The following is a 23972-nucleotide window of genomic DNA, read 5'->3' as shown; positions in this document are numbered from 1 at the left end:
GCAGTGCACCCCACTCTGGTGACTGGAGCTATATTCTCTAGGGGTGCGTGGGTCCTTCTGTTGTGGTGGGCTGACTGCTGTGGGCTGTCTGGTAAGCATTGCTGGCCCCTGTCCTGTTGGTTGCCAAGGTCTGCTTTGTGCAGAGGCTGCCAGCCACTGGTTGATAGGGCTGGGTCAGGAGGAAGTTGGCTGCAGAAACCTGGGGGACCTGGGGCTACTGCTGGCTCACTGGTGGCTCACTGGTGGATAGAGCCAGGTACTGGGCTGGGGTTCCCAAATCTTGTGTCATCCTACTGGTGGATAGGGCTGTTTCCTGCATTGGCTGACTGTGGGTTGCAGGATGTCCCAAAGCTTGTTCTGGCCTGCTGGTGAGTCAGCCTTGATCCCCAGGCAGCTGGTTGAGGAATCCAAGGTATCTCAGAGCTGGTGTTGGCATGCTGGTGGGTGGGGCCAGGGCCTGGGGGCTCCTGGGGCTGATGGTGCCCTGATGGTGGGTAGGAATGAGACCCAGGGACGTCTCAGGACTAGTGCTGACTCACTGGTGGGCAGAGCTGGGTCCCTGGGTCTCTGGTTGCAGGGCCCTGGGAGTCCTGAGGCTGGTGCCATCCCTCTGGTGGGTGGTGCTGGATCTCAGGGCCACTGGCTAAGGGACCCAAGGTGTCCCAGAGCTGGAGTTGGCCTGCTGGTGGGCAGGGATGGGGCCTAGGGTGTCCCAGGGCTGGTGCTTCTCTATTTGTGTGTTGGTGAGTTTCTGACAAGGCAAGCTGCAAGGCTGTGGTGGTCTTGGGGCTGGTGTCTACCCACTGGTGGGTAGGGTGGGGATCCAGGATATTCTGGGGCTGATGCTTACCCACGGTGTGTGGGTGTGTGAAGCCAGGTCCTAGGGCTACTGCTAGTCTACTGGTGGGCATAGCCAGGTCCTGGTGTCTCTGGTTGTAGAACACAAGGGTCCCAGAGCTGGTGTGGAACTGCTGGTGAGACTACTTCCTGACACAGCTGGCTGTGGTGTCCAGGGTGTCCCAAATCTTGTGTCAGTCTGCTGGTGAGTGGGCCTGGATCCTGGGATGGCTGACTGAGGGGCTCAAGGTGTTTCAGAGTTGGTGCTGGACTGCTGATGTGTGGACTAGGCCCTTCCATGGCAGGCTGTGGGGTGGCGATAGTCCTGAGGCTGGTGTCTGCCTGCCGGTGAGAGGGGCTGGGTCCTGGGGCTGATGCTTGCCCACTGGTTGGCAGAGCTGGGTCCCAGGGTTTCTGGCTGTGGGGCCCTGGGTGTCCCAGCTCTGGTGCCTGCATACTGATGTGTGGGGCCACGTTCTGGGCCCCCTGGTAGACAGGGCCGAATCCTCAGATGGCTGTGGGCTTGGGGTGGGGGGCTGTCTTAAGACAGCCTGCCTGCTGGTGTGTGTAGCTGTTGCCTCTCCCTTCCCCCAGCTAGTTGGTTGGCCTGAGTCATCCCAGTACAGGTGCCTACAGGCTGGCTGGCAAGGGAGGGACCAGGCCCCAAGGCTAATAAGCTAGAGGGAGAATTCCAAAATGGCGCTTGTCAGCATCTGTGTCCATGTGGTAGAAAGAGCTCCCCCAAATGGCTGCCATCAGTGTCTATGTCCCCAGGGTGAGCTCCAATTTCCTCCTGCCTCTTTGGGAGGCTCTCCAAGATCAGCTGGTGGGTCTAACCCAGACTTCTTTCAAATTACTGCTTCTGCCCTGGGTCCCAGAGCATATGAGATTTTGTGTGTGCCCTTTAAGAGTGGAATCTCTATTTCCCACATCCCTCTGGGACCCCTGAAAGTAAGCCCTGCTGGCCTACAAAGCCAAAAGTTCTGGGGGCTTGTCTTCCCAGTGCAGGACTCCCAGGCTGGGGAGCCCAACGTGGGGCTTGGACCCCTCACTCCTTGGGGTGAATCTCTGCGATTGTAATTATTTTCCCTTTTCTGGGTCGCCCACCTGGGTATAGGGGTATTAACTATACTTCAACTCTGCCCCTCCTACTGGTCTCATTGCGGTTCCTTCTTTATGTCTTTAGCTGTAGAAGATCTTTTCTGATAGATTCTGGTCTTTCTCATCAATGGTTGCTCTGTAAATAGTTATAATTTTGGTGTCCCCATGGGAGGAGGCGAGCTCAGGGTCTTCCTACTCCACCATCTTGGCCAAGCTCCTTGCGATGGGAGGATTTTAAGAGAAAACACAGGTCATCTGTGTTTACTAATCGGCTTTACCCACCCTCCTCCCCCAAAGTAAGCTTTCTTGTATCTCTGTTACAGGGTGTAGTTTTTTTTTTTTTTTTAACATCTTTATTGGAGTATAATTGCTTTACAATGGTGTGTTAGTTTCTGCTTTATAACAAAGTGAATCAGTTATACATATACATATGTTCCCATATCTCTTCCCTCTTGTGTCTCCCTCCCTCCCACCCTCCCTATCCCACCCCTCTAGATGGTCACAAAGCACCGAGCTGATCTCCCTGTGCTATGCGGCTGCTTCCCCCTAGCTATCTATTTTACGTTTGGTAGTATATATATGTCCATGCCTCTCTCTCGCTTTGTCACAGCTTACCCTTCCCCCTCCCCATATCCTCAAGTCCATGCTCTAGTAGGTCTGTGTCTTTATTCCCATCTTGCCCCTAGGTTCTTCATGACCTTTTTTTTTTCTTAGATTCCATATATGTGTTAGCATACGGTATTTGTTTTTCTCTTTCTGACTTACTGCACTCTGTGTGACAGACTCTAGGTCCATCCACCTCACTACAAATAACTCAATTTCGTTTCTTTTTATGGCTGAGTACAGGGTGTAGTTTTATAATGTGGAGCTAGCCAAAGTTAGGGTTCTGCCCTCCCACAGAGACCGGGAGATGGGGGCACACTTCTTGATGATTACAGTTCAAAGAGGTGGTTCCCAGGTCTTGGAGAAAGACAGTCCTGGGTTGTAAAAATGGCCCTAGGGTTTTTAAAAGATATACATACATCTCAAATGTGCAGAAAAAGAATTTATAATTACAGGTTTTCTAAAGGAAATGTTCTAAGAAAAGGGAAGTGAAGGCCTAGAGTGAGGAAGAACTCTGCCTAAGGTTACGTCCAACAGGGGAGAGTGTTAAGGGTGTCTTGGTCAGTGGACTTGGATGTGGAGGTTGAGGGGAAGAGAGGTCAGATGATTCTTTGGTTTCTGGCTTTGGTCTTGGATTTGTTGATGCCATTTACTGTCATAGAGAACAGAGGAAGAATAGAAGTTTGCTAAAAAAGACAAATTAAGTTTTGGATAAACTGCGTTTGCGGGGCTTGTGGGATATCCAAGTTGAGTTGGATGTCTATGACCCAGAAGAGGTGTGGATTGGAAGGTAGGTTTGGGAGTGGTGGATATATGGAGCTAGTGGCAGCTTTTGTTTGAGCTCACTGATTGTACAACTTATGTTTAGGTGAAAATAGCATTGCCCTTCCACACCCCCAGTTGAGGGAGAACCTGTGTGGATTAAACAGAATTTTGTGAAATAGTAAGATGCACCTAATAAATGCCCAATATATTTGGTTAGTTCTGTTATTATGGTTAGCAAGAAGCTAATGTAAATTAGAACATGTGAATCAAATGGTCAATGGATGACAGTTACTATAAAACTAATTTTCATTGTGTTCCAGAGGCTGTGACAGCTCAGGAACAGGGGTTATTTACCAGAAGTACATTTTCCTTAGAATCAACAGACAAATAAAAACAAATAAACAAACAAAAAACAAAGAGAGTTCTCCAGAGTTCTTTTTTTTTTTTTTTTGCAAGACCATGTTGCATTCAATGCAGGATTTGGACTCCCCCTGAAAGAGCAAAAGAAAAGCCCCTAATAAAATTCAAACCAAAAGTGGTTTGTTTTCGGACCAAATGGTGAAAAATGGAAAACCACATCAATCGGTCTGTTTTCTGTGACCCAGTTCCTACCTACTTTTCCTAGGGCTTTAAGGTCTGTTTCTTTGCTGGAAAAAGTTTAAAGATGCCTACAGGGTTGGGGGTGGGGTAGGGAAGGACGCAAGCCTTGTTGATGTCTTCCCCTGGGTTTTCATGGAGCTTCAGATGCACTGGGGAGCTGTGACTTAGGGGCAGGAGTTTTTTGAAACATGGGGACCATGGACAGTTTTGCACTTTTTGTGTTATGGTTGGACAACAGCAGCAGAGTTGAGTTTAGCTGCGACAACCTGCCACAGCTGTTTGTCCAGTAGTAGCTGTTTCTGACATTTAAATGATGAGGGATGGAGGTGTGTGGAAGGTCAAACTCTAACCTGCCTTTGACTTCAGGGACCAGTGACGCTGGAATTTGGCATTGGGGTTTGTTTACTGCTAATGAAGCTTTCCTGTTATTGATACACATTTAGATTGGTATTCCAAGAATTCTCCAAAAGCTATTCACATGCATTTTGAAGAGCCCTTTGAACATTAAATGGGTCTCACAAAAGAAGGCTTTTTATTAACTGAATGTGAAGGGGAACATGATTCAAAGGAAAAAATATGCCCTCACAGCCTTCTTGTGTGGTAAACTGCAAAGGGGAGTTCTGGGTTGGAAAATTGCGTTCACTTAAGTTTATTATGGCACAAAGACTGTAGGGTTCTTATCTTCTTCCGTGTTCACTGGGATCCTTGAAAAAGATAGTTTTTTTTCTTGGCCCTGAAAAATGTCTTTTGGATTTTTGGTGTATTTTAGTGGCTGTGCCATTTCTGAAACAAGTGGTTATTGACCAGAAGTTTGTTTTCTTTAGAGTTAGTGAACAAACAAACAGAAGCACAGAGGCAGCGTTCTTCTCCAGGGGCCATTTTCTGAACTTTGCAAGCAAAATGATGAATCAGCGGGGAATAGTATAGCTCCTGGACAAGTCAAAACCAGGGAAAACCAAAAATAAAATCCCCCCAAATAAAAACAATTCTGCTGTGTGGAAGATGCTGCCCATTTTCAGTGGGAAAGGAGGTAACATCTGGAGTTTAGCTGGGAGGGAAAGCAGGCTGAGCTGGATCCTCACTGCTGGGGTCTGTTGGAAGGAAGCTGTCAGACAGCAACATGATATATTATCCTTTGCAGACAAAACAATACAAGTAAAAATAAATAGCCATCAACGTTAAGATCCTGTAATGCAAGTCGACACATGCAAGTGCAAACCTCACAAACAGGTTAGTCTGCCTTGCTCCCTTGGTCTCATGTGATGATGGGAACCAGCATAGTAGAGAGAGAGAGAGAGGGGAAGGGGGTGGGAGAAGGGGAGAGAGAGAGGGAGGGGGAGGAGAGAAAGGAAATGAAGAAATGTTACTCTCTAATCACTCTAGGTGCCCTTGTGCAGCTGTGGTGGGTAAAGAAACTAATAGTCAAATGTCAGCGGCTTCCCTGGTTGGCGCAGTGGTTGTGAGTCCGCCTGCCGATGGAGGGAACACGGGTTTGTGCTCCGGTCCGGGAAGATCCCACATGCCGCGGAGCGGCTGGGCCCGTGAGTCATAGCCGCTGAGCCTGCGCGTCCACAGCCTGTGCTCCGCAACGGGAGAGGCCACAACAGTGAGAGGTCAGCGTACCGCAAAAAAAAAAAAAAAAAAAAAAAAAAAAAAAAAAAAAAAAAAATCAGGCGTTTTTGGAAGATAGAGTCTATTTTAAAACAATTGACTCAGGGGATATGGTTTTGAAGTGCCAGGGTGCCTGAGACCGACTTAGAGCTTCAGTAGTTGTTTTCTTTTAAAATAAAACGAGGTAGTTTAGTTTTTACCGTTGTACTGAGTAGAAGTCCTATTAACTGAAGTCTCAGTAAAATTGTTTAAAAAAGGAAAACCATTTTCAGGCAGTCTTTCCTTTTGGTCCCATAGCTGACACCCGCCGACTTTTAGTTCAGCATCATTTTGTTATTAGACTCCAAAGCCTGACCTCAAAGGACCCTTTATAATGTGTGCATTTTTGACATACACCTTACTGGTAATGGCTGTGTTAATCTCCTGAGTGGTAAGAGCCAGTTCTTTGTTCCTCGAGTTTCTAAATACCAGAAGTATGTCTTCCTCTTCAATAAAGGTGGACTATGTAATATGGAAATTCACTCCAGATGATCAATTATACAGAATGGATTTCTAAGGGATTATTTTTTTTTTCCTGTTTCTGACTCATTCTATGTTTTCTGATCTGATTCCTGAAGAATATGAGCATGTAGGGGGTGGTAATAGATGCTCCAAGAAAAGAGTTCTGTGAACAAGTCAGTTTGCAGCTCTCTGACTAAACACAACCACCTGGGTGTGTGTGTGTGGGTGCATGCTTAAAGAGCAGGGCAATTCAGAGCCTTGTCTTGTCAGTATGCATTGGATTCTAGATGCGGTACTTTCCAAATCGATTTGACCGTGGAACTTCTAAGGAACCCAGTTTGGATTCTGGATGGATGGATCTATTTTTCTTACGGTTTTTACAGAAGGATTGCTATAACACAATTTCCATAACCTTAGGTTGTTTATATTTGTAGCATTGCCAATGTTTTGAATAAAAGCAAAGAATCAGTAAAAACGTCAGAAAAGATTTTTTTCCAGATAATCCCAAGGCCTGGGAGGACATACACTAATTTTGTAACACTTTGTGTAAATGTTATGCTTCATATGGCTTCATATATGGGTTGGCTAATACTTTGTCTTTATTTCTAGCCAAAATTCTTAAATTCCAGCTATTCTATTTTCAGTGGCAAGGATAACTATTGAACTCTTAAAAATTCAAACAAAATGCTTTTTTAAAGAAAATTAAGAATGATATTTTTCATTGTAGACAGTACAGAAAAAGCTTAAACAACAAAATGGAAGAAATAAAAATCACCTGAAATCCTGACACCCAGAGGTAACCTCTGTTGATGTTCTGCATAGATCAGAGCTGCTAACAGTAGTTTGCAGAAGTGTTTTATTTGGCTGTGTAATATTTACATTAGGGTGTCAACATATAAAAATTGGGTCTCATAGGGCTTCCCTGGTGGCACAGTGGTTTAGAATCCGCCTGCCAATGACACAAGTTCGTTCCCTGGTCCAAGAAGATCCCACATGCCGCAGAGCAGCTAAGCTTGTGCGCCAAAACTACTGAGCCTGTGCTCTAGAGCCTGTGCTCTAGAGCCCGTGAGCCACAACTACTGAGCCCGCATGCCGCAACTACTGAAGCTTGCGCGCCTAGAGCCCGTGCTCCACAACAAGAGAAGCCACCGCTATGAGAAGCCCGCACACCGCGACAGAGTAGCCCCTGCTCACCGCAACTAGAGAAAGCCTACGCGCAGCAACCAAGACCCAACTCAGCCAAAAAAAATAAATACAATAATAAAAAAAAAAAAATTGGGTCTCGTAAACCCACATATCTTCTAGCTTCTGAAATATTGAGGATTAGTATCATGTGACCTGCATTCTGCATTCTGGCATATCAGGGCTCAGAACTGAGTAGTAGTTGCTGTCTTTAGGAAAGAGCCCCCTAGTCCTAGTTTATCTGCCTGTATGGTGAGATATTTGCGTTTGAAATCCCAGTTATAAGTCTTTCTGGTCTTTTCCCTCTTGGATAACAGTTAATTAAAAAAGGGACTTATCCTTTCATATTCAGGTATAAGCTTTTTCCTCTTAATATTTTAGAGACATTTTCAGATGTCATTAAATGTTCTATATCATTGCTTTTGTCTGCATAACATTCTACTCTATGGCTATACCGTACTTTATATAGCCAATCCTCTACTCTATTGGACTTTCATATTAATTCCTTGTTTAGTCTATTAAATATACAACACAGGAGGATAAACATCCTTGTGGGAAAATCTGTGCATGTGTCCAGGATTGTTTCTTGAGGATAAAGTCCTACACTTGGAGTGGCTGAGTCGAAGACTATAAATACTTGAAAGGCTTTTGAGACTCGCTGCTAAATATATGTGTTTTCACATACTTGACAATGATGTAATCTCTTCAGAGCTTTTAATAAGTTAATGGGACTTCCAATTAACACAGGACTCTTTCTCACGGATCTCCTAATAGCTCAGGACACAGTAACGTTCTGTAGAGGAGAGTCTGAGAAATTTCAAGCTGAATTGGTGGTTGTGAGAAAGTGCTAAAAGGTGGAGGACATTCAAACGAGCTGTATTTACATTACAATTCTGTTTAGCTGTCAACCAGACGTAATGTTTATATATATTACATTATGAATTCCTATCCAAAGGAAAGTTTTCTTGAAAAGCCTGCAAACTACTCAGGGCGGGGACTGTTCTCTTCCCTTCTCACTCTTATTAGCATCCTGTGACCCCCTCTTTCTGCCTTCCTCCTCACCAGTGCTGCCTTTATCACCTCTGATCGCTTTGTTTTTTGCTTATGTGTGGAGAAACAAGCAGCCACCCTCAATTTTTTTTTTTTAGACCACAAACAAACTGATAAATAAATAGACTCACTGTAGAAATTTGGGAGAAACAACCTGCTTTGCAGTGTAGAGCCATAAGCAGGTTAGTGTGTAGAGAGCGTTGCGGGTGAAGTCAGAGAAGAAGGCAGGAGAGGTGATCTGAGAAGACCCTGAAAGGGAGTGAGCTAGCGCCTTGTGGAGAAGAGGCTTGAGGGGGGCAAACCTGAGGAAGAGAGAAGAGTTAGAGGTCGTTGGAGTGGTTCAGGTGAAAGATAATGTGAGTCTGAGTGGTGAGGGTCTTGAACTTGAGCTTTGGTGGCAGGGGGATATGTGGGAAAACTGGAGAGGGAGGAGAAAGCACTGAGGAAGACTTTTCAAATATCTCAACCATCAGTGAGATATTAATTTATGTCTATGTATAACTTCCCAGAGCTTTTATATCCAAATACATTCATGGAAAGGGTCAAACAATTTTAAGTACACATGTTTAGGGTTAAGAGGCTCTTATGTACATAGTGGTCTTAGAGTTTTTTCAAAGTTAAAACAACTTCATTGCACAGGGAGGGAGTGCTAACCTTCAACACAGGGGAATGGGACACTTATGTAGGGGAATCTGGGATTTTAAGGTTTCAAAGTGCTTCAGACTAGATGTCTACATCTCATTTCTCAGGAATCTTCCCACCCAGAGCTCTGACTTTGGCATAGGAAACTTGTCAGGGTTGAGAACTCAACCTTCTCTTTAGCTCTGCTATCCTCGTAACTAAGTCCTGAGACTAATTCTTAACTCCTTCTATCTTTTGGCTGCAGATAAAAATGTGTTTATACCTTATCAACTAGGATCTTTGATTTTCATAATTCACCTTAAGTTAGTGATTAATTACCCTCAGCTTTTCATTGTCTTTCTCCAATATATTGATAAAACTCAGTAGTTGCCATCTGATTCCATTGTCCCTATAACAGCTACTTCTACACCTGTCAGTGTGCATTCCCTCTGCCAGTATCCCATCCTGGTTCACTACAGTGAAGATTTTAACATTTGTACTCCTACCAGGGAGTGTGCCAGGGGCTTCAGTCTTGCACCTTCCACCAGTGATGGGGCCTTTATCGCCAGCCAATTAGCAGGTAGACAAACTTCAAAATCCCATTTTAGATTCTGCTTTCTCAGTTGCTCCTGGCACCATGTACCTTAGGTTGGGTTTCCTGGGAAACAGATTGTGAGACAGAGATTTATATGCAGGAAGTTCACTGGGGAGTGATCTTGGGAACAATTCTTGTGAGGAAGTGAAGGAAGCAGGTTTGGCAGAGGGAGAAGATGAGCTACAACACAGTCACAGCAAAGGCCTCAGCCAATTCCATGGGGAACTCTTGGTACGGGATGATGCTTCAAAGTAGTTTCAAACTGAGGCAAGGGAGCCAGGCCATTGCACCCCTGCACCAACCAGCTATTGGATGTGGACCATCCTCAAGGAGAGGGAATAACCTTGGATGGAGCAATTTCCTCCGGCCAAGGGCAATGTGTATGGAGGAACTCAGCTATGAGCTGTGAGCAGCCGTCATTCCTGGCTGGTGAGGGAATTAGTACCTTGATCTTGATGAGGGAACTGGGACATATCATAGCATCCACTACAGTGTGATCTGAGATTGCTACTCAGAGGTCCGACAGACATCAGAGGCTTAATGTACATAAAGTATAGCCTTTGTGTTTTTTTCTCTCTAGGCCTTTCAGAGTCTTTTTTGTAAATGCTATTATAATGGATCTATGAGGTTCAGACCATAGCTCTCTTTTTTTCTTTCCTGTCTCAACCCCCACCTAATATGCCAGCAAGTCCTCCCAACAATAACTCCAAAATATATATTTTGAGTTCGTTCACATCTGCATCTCCACTGCTGCTATATTAGTCAAGTCACTATCGTCTCTGTTTCACTGCAACTGCCTTCTAAGTCCTTCTTTATACTCTTATCTTCTACAATTAAGTTTTCATGTGGCAACACAGTGATCTTGTATAGATATAAATAGGACCAGGTCACGTTTGTACTTAGATACTTCATGGTTTACATTGTATTTAGAAAAAAATCTAAACTCTTTACCACGGCTTACAAGGCCCAATATGATCTGGTCCTTCCTAGTTTCTCTGACCTCATCTTTACTTCTCTCCTGTATCATGGCAGTCACTAATATGGACTACCTAATAGTCATTTCCTCTCCTTCTTAGCAACAGAATTTTGAGTTTTTTTCCATGGTGTCAATATTCCCAGTTGATATAACAAGACTAATCGAAGCCAATTATGAAAAATCCCTGCTTTCCAAGCCTACTTCCCTGCTAGATGGGTGGTTGGGTGGGGGGATGTTTATGAACCACTCAGGCCAATAATGCCAAATTGAATTTTGCTAGAGGGTTTCTGAGAAGGTTTTCTTTATCCCTTTCTTGTTGAAAGGAGGTGATACATCTAGCACACTTGTCCTTCCCCATTCTTTCTGCCATGAATATAGACATAATATCTGGAACCATAGCAGCAATCTTGTGACCATGAAGCAAAGACCTACAGAATTACAGAGATGTTGACTCAAATTATTTGGCCTCTGAACCAGTCTCTTCTCTTTATCACTCAAACACTAAACTCTACCACTTCCCAGCCAGGCCTATATACTTGTTCTCCCCAAGCCTGAAACTCTTTTTTCCTGTATCATCACATGGCTGGCTCCACTTCATGCAGATAGATCTCAGCTTAGCTCCTCAAGGAGGTTGTCTCTGACCACCCCATCTCAAGTAGCACCACTCCTCTGAGCCCTGCCCAGGCACGCTATCAGGATATATATATATGTATATATATTTAAAATAGCAATTAGAATTTTGTGAAAGTATCTTATTAGTTGACTACTTTTTAATAATCTGTCTCTCTTCACTAGAATGTGTTTCACAAGAGTAGGGATGCTGTTTGCCTTGTTCCATGGTGTTATCTCCAGCACTTAGACTAAGACCTGGCAGATAGTAGGTGCTAATGAATATTTGTTGAATAAATGAATAAATGCCACCAAATATGAATCATATTTGGTCATTCTATTAACCTTGCTGAGCTTCATAGTTGTTTTTTTTTTGAATAGAGATCCTAAGTAGTACCATTTAGACGCACCACACAGTGCTATGAAAGTTGAAGAGGATCCTATGTGTGGAGGTTCATGGGAACAGAGACCACTGGACAGTGCAACCTCTGAGATTGTGAGCGACAGCTGCCCTTTCTCATTTCTGAGTGTCTGTGCTGTAGGTGTTGCAAATTCCCCTCTTTTATTATACTCACATATGCAGAAAAGTTATGAGCTTAGGAACCTGGGAAAGTAAAATCAAATGAATTGATTGCAGTGTTTATCGCAGCAGGCATGTGGGAGCACGCTGGTTGCTGTGTTTGAATGTGGCATTACTTGGTCTGGGGACTACAGAGTGAATGAGTTTGAATTTTATGTACCAAGGGTAAAGTCAACATATAGGCAGTTGCTAGCAGAGTGGAATGATAAAGGAGTGATTATCTGAGGGAAGTGATTGGGGATTTAAAAATCAGACTAATCATAATAATAAAGTCAGAGATCTGGCTTTATCAAAAGAAGGGAAAAAAAAACAGAAGGAGGCATTCGGGAAAGATGTCATTGAGTTGGTAGAAACAAGTATATAGAGGTATTTTTGACTGCTGTTTACAGAGTTGATGACAGAGGAAAATGATGAAAACTAGGGAGATTATTTTCGATAATTTAAAAATGAAAGTAGACTGGGCAACATCCATCTCTCCATTGTTCTCAACAATATATAAGAGCTTAATACAGAGAACAAAGATTTAATTATCCAGATATGAACTGATGGAAATCTAAGATGGAAGAAGTAGACATAAAAAAAGGAAAAAAATACCCCAAACACTTCTCTGATATTACAGTGGAAGGAGGACTGGGCTTAGAATAAGACAGTGATTAGTTAATTCACTAAATAATATTGTTTAGGCATCTTCCATGTCTAGACATTGCTGGGTGCTGAGAATGCAGTATGGTTACTACCATTAGGGAGTAACTCCAGAGGAGGCTATGGGCAAGTTAGCAAGCAATCTTAATAGAGTATGATAATACGGGAATGAGGGAGAACAGGATGCTTTGAGAACAGCTAGAAACTGCCCTTGTGTGTGTGGGCAGGTTGGGAATATGCACTAGAGGAAGTTATGTCTAAGATGAGACAGTAAACATGCTTAGCTGTTTTTTGCCACAGGCCTTTGTACCACCTGTTTCCTCTGCCTGGAATGCTATTCCCTCTGACCTCTGCATAGCTGACTCCTTGATAATCAGTTTAAAGGTCACCTTCTCAGAGAATTTTCCCTGAGCAGCCAATCTAAGGACATCTCACAGAAAATCTACCAAATCACTCTTTTATTTTTTTAGAGCATTTATCTTTATATAGTGTTTTCTGGTATTTTTATTGTTTGTCTCTTTTTAGAATATTTGCTCCAGAGATCCTGAACCTTGTCTGCCTTTTCCATCACTGGCTCTTCAGTGCTTTTAACAGTGCCTGATTCAGAAGAGGTGCTCAACAAATATTTCTTTCTTCTTTTATACATTTATTTATTTATTTATTTTTGGCTGCGTTGGGTCTTCGTTGCTGCGCGCGGGCTTTCTCTAGTTGTGGTGAGTGGAGGCTACTCTTCGTTGCCGTGCGTGGGCTTCTCACTGTGGTGGCTTCTCTTGTTGCGGAGCACGGGCTCTAGGGGCTTCAGCAGTTGTGGCTCGCAGGCTCAGTACTTGTGGCTCATGGGCTCTAGAGCCCAGGCTCAGTAGTTGTGGTGCACGGGCTTAGTTGCTCCACAGCATGCGGGACCTTCCTGGACCAGGGCTCGAACCTGTGTCCCCTGCATTGGCAGGCAGATTCTTAACCACTGCACCACGAGGGAAATCCCTAGGTACTCTCCCTTTTGTGTGCTTGAGGTAGAAAACAAAGTTTTAGCAGAGAACAGAAAAAACTTTATTTGGAAGCTCTTACCTGATGGAAGTAATACCTATACATGTCTTTTATGTACATCAAATGGATATTCTTCTATACAGGAAATCTCCACTCTAATCCTGTCCTTTCTTGCTTTTCACTGACATGGGCATCATTGTCAATACACCAGGGCTTGAAAATAAATTGTGAGTCCAGAATTGCTGGCGAGATGGGGAAGAAGCTGTGAAATCAGGACCAGTTTAGGGGAAGTGAAAACTCCTTCCCCAACCCAGGCTAGCTCCCAGGTAGGACCGTTCTAGTTAATGTTGATCCTCCAGCCCCATTATTTCATTTTGTAATTCAGCCTGAAATCCTGCCAGTCAGTTACTCATTTGGGTAAATAAACACCTGTTAAAAACATGCACTTATCTGCAGAAAGCACGAGTGATGTTTTCACAGGTAGAATTAGTCTCTTCCTCCTCTCTGTTTTTCTGTAAGTTACCTTAATTCTGTAAGTTTACCTCTTGTTGTAGAACAAATCACCCAGGGTTTAGTGGTTTAAAAACAACAGTCATTTTATTTGCTCCTGATTCTGTGTGTCAGCAATTTGAGCTGCCATTAGACGAGGGGTTCTCCTGCTGGTCTCTCTGGGGACCACCCATATCGCTGCAGTTATCTGGGGGTCTTAAGTTGGACTGGCTTCTCTCTGAGGCCTGTGGACCTATCTTCCCGCAGGCCAGCTTGAGCTTCCTCACATGGTAGTGTTGCTTTCCAAGAGGACGAGACCTCAGTCTGCAAGGCCACTTCATACTGGGGCTCAGACATCAAACAATGCCATTCTGTCTCATTCTGGCTGTCAATGGTCAGCCAGAACTCAAGGAGTAGAATAACAGACTCCACTTATTGATGAGAGAACCTGTCTCATTCCAAAGAAGGCCTGCCTCCAGGGATGGGAGGAATTGTTGCCGCCATCTTTGCAGATAATCTACTTCAGCTTCTGTGACATGTGCCTGGCTTCATCTCTAAACTGCCTGAGAGCGGGAACTTTTACTTGATCATCTTGCACCACAGAGACTAGGGCTTTTCACAAAGCATGTGTTTGATAGTCATTGGCTGAACTGAATTCATATGTAGAGAAAGGTTAGCTTGAGTCCCACGGGAAGCCAAAATTTGGGTGTCTGAACATCAGGTGAAATTGGGGAACTTGGGGTAGGTTCAAAGGCTAGAAGTCGAAAGCATATTGGGGCAACAGCCTCTGGTTGTCCTTGGAGGGCAGGGAAGATCAGGCTGGAGTAAGGGTCAGGGTTGAAGTCGGGCATCAGGAAATGGGTATGAGCGGAGTTCAGTGAAGAAGCCTGAGAAGGGGTTTCAGGATCTTGGATAGGTTGATGGGTGGTTTCACGCAGTAGGGCCATCTGGGTGTGCCTATGGAACTCAGGACCATGAATCCCAGGGGTCCTCAGCTATGACTTGAAGAGGGATGGGTGGGTAAAGCCTGGCTGTATTTACTATTCCCCAGAATGAGGCAGGGTTCTGCTGACTATTTCAGTAGAAGCTAAATAGGTCCTTGAAAGATCCCCTAAAATTCTGCTCACTTCCACACTTCAGCATTCCTTCTGGTTCAAACAGTTAACATTCCCTCCCTCTAAAAAGTCTCCCTTGACCTCCCTTCTCTCCACAATGACAAAATTCTCCTCTATTTTCTTAGAGGCCACATGACCCCTAATTCTCCAGAATGCACGCTTGGGTTTGTTCACATGGTGGACTCAGGATTTAAAGCACAGCAAGGAAGAGGGAAAGCCCCTATGATTTTTGTCTCTGCTGTGTCACATTTGCCAGTATCATTTCCCAGAGCAATCATATGATTGCAATGAGAGGAATGTGAATAACTGATGGCCAAAAGGCAGGCTATGCTTTGATTGTAATAATGGCCACATTATTACAATAATAATCATGGCCCAGATTGAAGAGTGAAGAAGTAGAGTCTACCTCTTAATGGGGGTAACTCTATAGTCATACTGCTGAACTCAGGTTCAGCTACTCGCTGCTCAAAAGCCAATACTCAAGAGGCAGGTGTTGGTCGGACAGGAAAGGTTGCTTTATACAGGAGCCTGGCAACCTGGGGAGATGGCAGACTTGTGTCCAAAAACCAACTCCAAAGATTCTGCTCGACCATGAAAGTTTTTAAGGGGAGAATCATTTGAGGAGGGAGTCAGAGTCTTTGTTATCTTCCACTGTGTGGATTCTTTCTTCTGATTGGTTGGTGGTGAGGTAACAGGGTGGTGCTCCAGGAATCTTGTGCTCAGCCTGAAGTTACTGTCCTCCACCTGGATAGGGGTCTTAGTTCCTACAGAAGAACTCAAAGATACTGTTATGTATATTCCTTCAGGAGGAACCAGGACCCTGTCCCATGGCTGCACTATTGTTTCTTGACTGCTCCTCCCTTGTCTCTGCATTCCTTCCCTTTCCTGATAAGCAACTGTTTGAACCTGCCCCTTGGAACTCAGGGAAGTTCAAGGAGGCTGAATGAAGCCTATTTCCTACAAACAAGAAATAGGGGACATGGAAAGGATTTGCACCTGGGAGGGCCCCACAGGGTCCCACTCGGTTTCAGTCACATTGCAAAGGAGCATACTGAAATGGAAATAACTTGTGGCCATTATTACAATCAACCCATAGCCTGACTTTTGGCCATCAGTTATCCACATTCCTCTCATGCAAAATATTCCCAGCTCAGGACCCCAAAACTCTCTTCTTAATTATGTCACCAAGCTTGAGTCTAAGATCTTGTGATCCACATCAGGTCCGGATGAGGCTCTTTGCGTGGAGATGCTCTTGATATAAGGACTTATGAACTAAAAAGATAAGTTACACAGCTGCCTTGTGAGATAGAGCCAGGATAACCACAATGGAAATATCTGTTCAAAAGGCAAAAAACAGGAATCACATAGAACTCAATAATAGTCCACAGCAATTCTGAAATCCAACTGAACACAGGCTGCCAGGACACATTCCCTTTGGGATCGTGGAATGATCCTTGATTAGGGCTGGTTCTGCTCCCTGGTGTGGCTCCTGAGTCCGTTGCTCTTCATAGCTCCCCGCTCCGCCCTTTAAGATGTCTTTCATTTCTGTAAGAAATGGCTGGTGTTGGCAACTGCATCACTTTCTGAGTCTGCTTTTTGTTTTCTTATAGAAAGCTGGAGGCCCAGAGGCTTTTCTTCACTTATGTCTCAGTCCATGTTAGTCCCAGCTGACATTACTTGCAACAAAACAAATCTCCTAAAATCTCTGTGGGTTTCTCTAAGACTCCGATTCAGATCTACTCCATTCAATACAAGTCTCACCTGTGATTCTGAGCTAGGCCTCTCTCTTCTATGGGAGCTGTACTGGGCTTCAGGGGGACCTTAACTTTAGTGAAAGCATTTTGTACAGCTGAGGGAGCTGACTTGGCTGAGTGTCTTTTGTTTCTTATACTGTGGTAGTTGCAATTTACTAAAAGCAGCAGAAAAAGGCAAGCACTTTTTTTTTTTTTTGCTGTACGCGGGCCTCTCACTGTTGTGGCCTCTCCCGTTGTGGAGCACAGGCTCCGGATGCGCAAGCTCAGCAGCCATGGCTCACGGGCCCAGCCGCTCCACTGCATGTGAGATCCTCCGGGACCGGGGCACAGAACCCGTATTCCCCTCATCGGCAGCCGGACTCTCAACCACTGCGCCACCAGGGAAGCCCCAGCGAGCAACTTTTTGAGTCTCTGCTTGTATCATGTTTGCTATTATCCCATTGGTCAAATCAAGCCAAATGGCCAAGCCCAGAGTCAGTGTAGATGTGACTACCAAGGAAAAAGATAGGGAAGGGAACTATTGCAGCCATTTTTGCAGTCTCCCGCATTTGATATGGCCAGTGTCCTTTTCAGGATTTTAATTTGGTTCAGTATTTGTTTCATTCCACAGAAGGAAGTTCCCAAGAAGTAGCATATAATATTTTGTGCTTGTATTTTTCAGTACGGCCCAAATCAGTGTATGTTTACAAGATTCATGAACAATAAAGGGAAATTTCTTATCTATACAGGTGGTGAAGTACATATTATGAGATTTTCTAAAACGTTAATTAATTTTTATTTTTGGTTGCATTGGGTCTTTGTTGCTGCACATGAGTGGGGGCTATTCTAGTTGGGGCAAGCGGGGGCTACTCTTCATCGCGGTGCACGGGCTTCTTATTGCAGTGGCTTCTCTTGCTGCAGAGCACGGGCTCTAGGTGCAGGCTTCAGTAGTTGTGGCGCATGGGCTCAGTAGTTGTGGCTCACGGGCTCTAGAGTGCAGGTTCAGTAGTTGTGGAGCACGGGCTTAGTTGCTCCGGGGGCCAGGGCTCAAACCCATGTCCGCTGCATTGGCAGGTGGATTCTTGACCACTGCACCACTAGGGAAGTCCCAAACATTATGAGATTAAAAGAATGTTTTTTTCCCCAGTTTTTGTAAAGATCTTATTTGTGAGGAATTGCACATATTTTTATATTCCTTTCTCACAAAGAGTAGGCTTTCAATTCTTTGAAAACATTGCCGATGATATTTAGTTAACATGAACATCTGTTGGTTTTTTCTTTTTGTCTAAGGAACAAGAAAGGTTTTAAAGATGCTCTCACATTTACTGCTCTGTGGTATTAACAGTAATAGCTCTTACTGCTTAAAAAACCAAAAACGTGAGATCTTCTAAGTTTTTTAAAAAATTAATTAATTAATTATTATTTTTTATTTTTGGCTGTGTTGGGTCTTCGTTTCTGTGCGAGGGCTTTCTCTAGTTGCAGCAAGCGGGGGCCACTCTTCATCACGGTGCGCGGGCCTCTCACTATTGCGGCCTCTCTTGTTGCGGAGCACAGGCTCCAGGTGCGCAGGCTCAGTAGTTGTGGCTCATGGGCCTAGTTGCTCCATGGCATGTGGGATCTTCCCAGACCAGGGCTCGAACCCGTGTCTCCTGCATTGGCAGGCAGAGTCTCAACCACTGCACCACCAGGGAAGCCCAGATCTTCTAAGTTTTATACTGACAGTGCCCCATTAAGAATCTGCAGAAGAAACTCACAGTGATGATATCTAAATGCAAAAAAAGAAGCAACAGGGCAAGGTGGTTGAAGAGAAATGGAAATCAATATGCAAGCAGTTTAAAAAAATGTAGTCTGATGAAGAGGAGGTAAACCAAAAGAGTTATTTAAAAAACCAGCCTTGGGCTCTGTGATGGTTATGTGTCAACTTGACTAGGCCACAGGGTTCCAGATATTTGGTCAAGCATTATTCTGGGTGTGTCTGTGCAGGTGTTTTTTTGGATGAGATTAACATTTGAATCAATAAACTGAGTAAAGCAGATCACCCTCCTTAGGTGGGTGGGCCTTACCCAATCAGTCAATAGTCCAAGTAGAACTAAAAGGCTGACCTTTCCCTTTGTAGGAAGGAACTCCTGCCTGACAACCTCGAGCTGGGACACCAGTTCTTTCCTGCCTTTAGACTCTAACTGAAACATGGGCTCTTTTTATGTCTCAAGCCTGCAGGTTATCAGACTGGAATACACCATGGGCTCTCCAGCTTGCTGTCTGCAGATCTTGGGACTTGTCAGCCTCCATAATCTCATGAGCCAATTCCTTATAATAAACTAAACACACTACACACCCCCACACACATACACTCACATGCACCCTACTGGTCCTGTTTCTCTGCAGAACACTGACTACATATAGGTTAGAGGGTTAATTGGAAGGAAAACAAAAAAAATAGAATTAGAAAGAAATTTTAGTGAAATTGTCTCTTAATGGAGAAATTAGCAAGTGTTATGTAGAGAGAAAGCAACTGTGTCACCTTTCCCAAGGCTCTTCTACTCTAGAATTGTAGCGAGGAAGATATGAATGAAGGTGCAGTAGCCACTATTCAGTTCAGTAAGTTTTATGCCAATAAATTATATAGGTTGGAAATGATAGAAGAAAGCAAATTACAGGTTGATTTTCAGATGCTTGGCAATACCCACAACCAATGGGGGAAGGCATGCAAATAGTGGCAGTTAGTGGGGAAGCCCAGCAGGATGGATGGCGGGGTGGCTGCAGGGCAGGAGAACTAAACATATTCAGGATCAGCTTCTGCATAAATGGGAGTTGGCATGATGGTAAAATCTTCTAAATATTTCAAAGAAAATATTAACTACTCGGGAAGCCAAGCTAACTCTTGGGCTTGAGGAAATCAGGAGATAGAGAGAATTAGGAGTTCCCTTTTAAGGGTGGATATTATCTCAGAAATGGTAGCTTAAATGTTTCTGTGTCACTGTTGTTCACATTAGAAAGTGTCTTGAAAAATAGGAAATAATTACAATTTTTTTTGTGTGTGGTTGTGGGAAAAATTGTAGAAATAACTGCTCCAGATTTAATGAAGGAGTACTCTTAAAGGCAAGTTTGATGCAGTGAGCACGCAGTTATGACAGAGGGCTATTTTGTTTAATTATCCTGTTCATGGAGAGTATTTGTGCCTCATATGTAAGATGAATATGGACAGACTTTACAGATTATTTTGGGTGTTCAAATAAAGAAAGCTGGAGGACAATGGTGATGAGAATTTTAAAAGAATTTATATAAATGGAGTTTGGAATTCTTATAATTAAAATATTGATATCATATAAGAAATTTGTTCATATTATAGAAGACTTAGAAATTAGGGGAAAAGGCACCAACAGTCCCAAGACCTCAACTACAATCACTATTATTATTTTGATGTATTTTATTTCTCATATTAAAATGTATTTTTTTTTTTTTTTGCGGTACGCGGCCTCTCACTGTTGTGGCCTCTTCCATTGCGGAGCACAGGCTCTGGACACGCAGACTCAGCGGCCGTGGCTCACGGGCCCAGCTGCTCTGCGGCATGTGGGATCTTCCCGGACCGGGGCACGAACCCATGTCCCCTGCATCGGCAGGTGGACTCTCAACCACTGCGCCACCAGGGAAGCCCTAAAATGTATTTTTAAGCACAGTTTTAGTTGTAGTCAACTGGCTTTTGTCACTAAGCATTGTGTTATAAACATGCAACAGGGATTATAATTTAAAAATATTCAACATCCTTTTCTCTTTTTTTGCTTTAATGGGTACCCAACTTTTGTGCCTAACGTCCCTAGGCACATGAAAGTCTGAGGTTGCTACAGAATAAATGCCAGGCCCCAAGCCAGAAGGCCAGATGCTTGTTGGTTGCTTACTCCATGTCTTATTTTGTCTATACCAGTCTTCTTTGCTAACAGAACCCTGATTTTGTCCGGGTATTGTCTTCCCTTACATGATTCAGGGGAGGGTGACCCAATCTGTGGCTTAAGAGTCAATCCTTAGTCTGCCTCATAAGATGTGCTGGTGGGGAGTCTTTTCTTGCTCTTATGAAGATACCAGAAGAGATGGTCCTTTTACATCATGTCCAGCGTTGTACCTGTGGATGGCAGACCCAAGTTATGAAAGAAACCTAGGATGGTGTTGATGAGCCATTAAATCAATTACCTCTGAAACCTCTGGCTTCTTCACTGTTGAAGCACATCTGTTTTTTTATTTTATAAATTTATTTATTTATTTAATTTTGTCTGCATTGGGTCTTCGTTGCTGTGTGTGGACTTTCTCTAGTTGCGGTGAGCGGTGGCTACTCCTCGTTTCGGTGCACAGGCTTCTCATTGCAGTGGCTTCTCTTGTTAAAGAGCACGGGCTCTAGGTGCACGGGCTTCAGTATTTGTGGCACGTGGGCTCAGTAGTTGTGGCTCATGGGCTCTAGAGCACGGGCTCAGTAGTTGTGGGTCATGGGCTCTAGAGCACAGGCTCAGTGGTTGTGGCGCATGGGCTTAGTTGCTCCGTGGCATGTGGGATCTTCCTGGACCAGGCTCGAACCCATGTCCCCTGCATTGGCAGATGGATTCTTAACCACTGCACCACCAGGGGAGCCCTGTTGAAGCACATTTGAATTGGGTTTTTGATATTCAAGGATAAGCGATCCTAACTGAAAGCTGAAGGTCATATTTTGGTTTGACATTTAAAATAGAATTATGCAATAGGTCAAGAACAGTGAGAGATTGATTACATTCTTAGCTCCCCTCACTCTCTGTGTGTCCACCTCCCCCCCACCGCCATGCCAGCACCTCGACAAGTGAATCTGGAAGATTCAGCTCTCAGTGTTCTCCAACTGTATAGCGGAGGTATTCCTGCCAACCCCTAAGCCTTAATTGGGAATTAGAAGAAAGGAGGTATATTTTAGGGACAGTAAAGGAAAAGGTAAACCTTTCTGGGCTCAGGAGACTGTGGGACTGTGGGAGGTATGAGCAGGAGAGAGAGAGAGAGAGAGAGAGAGAGAGAGAGAGAGAGAGAGAAAGGAAATGAGAGGACAAAGCGTTCAGATATGAGTTTCCTGAGCTCCTTTTTCTAGGTTAGTAGTGGAGATACATTCTTCAGGGTAATCCTGAGCAGAAAGAAGGGGATTATTGCCTTTTCTCCCCTTGGCTATAGCCAGAGAGAAAAGTAGTACAAGATGCTCCAGCAAAGGGCAGGGAGCTGAGATTAACCTTTGGGGGAATAGTTGCTATGCAGCACAGATGCTGAAACAAGACCAGCTGGCTTGCCACAGTCCCACTCAAGGCGGAGGCTGGGATGCAGGCTAGGCCTTTGGGCTGGATGGGGACCCGGCTGAGGCTCAGAGTTCTGCAGTGGTGCACACCGAGGTGAGGCCAAATTACCCAGGGGATCCTAATGCACTGAAGTAAGAGAGACCAGGCTACGTGTTATACCAGGGGCAGATCTCATCCATGAATGCAAGCAGGGCAGCGTAGAGAGCAGAGGAGGCGAGGCAGCAGTTAAGGAAGGTCCAGCCAAGGCTAGGGGCCCCATTTTCCCCCTTCATTGCCACCATATACCCCAGTCCATTCCCTTATAGAGAGGAACAGGCTGGCTGAGAGAACAAGAAATTTTATCCAAGAAAGCCTGAATAAAACCTGAAGGGAATATTATCATTGTTATTATTAAATTATTACATTGGACAAAATCTCAGAACTGGACAGAAGAGAAAAAAGTCATTTTTTTTCTCATTTTAATCAATGAGTGAGAGTTCAGTAGGATGACCAAATTAATTGTAGACAAAATAGGGATGTTGCATTTTCTCTGTATTTCAAAATGAAAGTGTGAGTTGAATTATTTTTTTTCTGTGCTTCAGCAGTCTTTATCACTGCAGTTTATAACAGTAGCACAATAGTCCATTGATGTTATATTTTATGATAAATTGTAATGACTCCCAAGCATTTAGGTTAATGTAAATAATACAATGACAGACATCTTTGAGCATACAGATTTTTCTGCATTTTGGATTATTTCTTGAATTTGATTTCTGCAATGGGTTTGCCTTTTGCAACAGAATGATCGTTTTGTTTTTATGCAGAATTACTCTCCATAAGAGCAATTCTAATTTACATGGCTACGAGCACCAAAGTATCAATTACAGTTTCACGTCTTCTCTGGTATTTAATATTGTTAAATGTATATTTTTTAATGTAGTAAATGAAAAACGTTGGTGTCATCTTAATTTGTATTTCGTATTAGGTCAGTAGAATATATATTTTAAAAAATTCATTTTCATTTGTAGTGATTATTTAATGCTTTTATTTATTATTTCCTGAAACGCAGTATCAAACATTTTGTACCTTTAGAAAGCAATGCTTGTTTACTATAAATTAGTTAGTAGATTCAATCTTAGTACTGTGCACCTGTCGGAGGACTTTAAGAAGGACGGCAAATGGGTAGAGCTTTTCAGAAGCCCATGGTGCAGCTCTGTTTGGGGAGGGTTCATTTGGGCTTGTTCTAAAGCCCATCCATGAGCTTTAGAACATTTCTATCCTGAGTTGCCCTGGTAGCTTGGCAGCGTATTCTCATTTTTAAGTTTCCTGGCCACAACATAGAAGAAGGAAGTTTTATAAAACAAACAGTATAAGCTCCCAGTCTTGAAAGTCATCCAACAGCCGATATTGTAAAGTTTCATGGCTTTGATCTCTTTTCCTTTGCTTCTTCGCCTGCAATGAGTGTGTCCCAGCAGGCGTGGGCTGCTTATTTGACCTGCTCTGTGGGCTACTGTTCTTCTTATCACATCACACCACATGGTGTGTGAGGTGCCTGTGTTATCCGACAGAGTGTCAGCATCTCCTTTGGAAGTCAGCATCTGAGGAGACTGTAGGGAAGTCACAAGGGTGACTGGGACCTCTCCCTAACCCTGCCATCCTTCTCAACTTTCCACAAATAGTGTGATGTGACCTGTCCCCACTTATCTCAGCGACCCTCAGTTCTCTCTCATTGGACAGTGACAAGAAAAGTAAAGTTGCTGTCAGCGCTTGCCATCCAGGGAGCTTACCTCCAGCTTCTTCTGGGACACACCTGCCCTGGGAAAGACCATCCAGATCCCCAGGTACTCAGTGCTGAAGGGAGAGATCAGAGGTCCAAGTTTTGTGTCGAGTTAAACTGGGCTACGTATGGGAATATTGAAGTTTATCAGATAAAACAAATTCTAAAACAATCTTATAATGTTAAGGAAGAAAGTGACAACAGAAGGAAAAAGAACCTTTATCCCACCTAACAAAGGTATTTTAATTAGTGTATATTCCAGGTCTTTTTTTTTTGGCCAACTTTTATAAATCTGAATTATAATATACACAGAACCTTGCAGCTTGCA

This window comes from Phocoena sinus, chromosome 2, assembly GCF_008692025.1.
Source record: "Phocoena sinus isolate mPhoSin1 chromosome 2, mPhoSin1.pri, whole genome shotgun sequence".
NCBI lineage: Eukaryota > Metazoa > Chordata > Mammalia > Artiodactyla > Phocoenidae > Phocoena > Phocoena sinus.
This window is presented reverse-complemented; position numbering follows the sequence as displayed.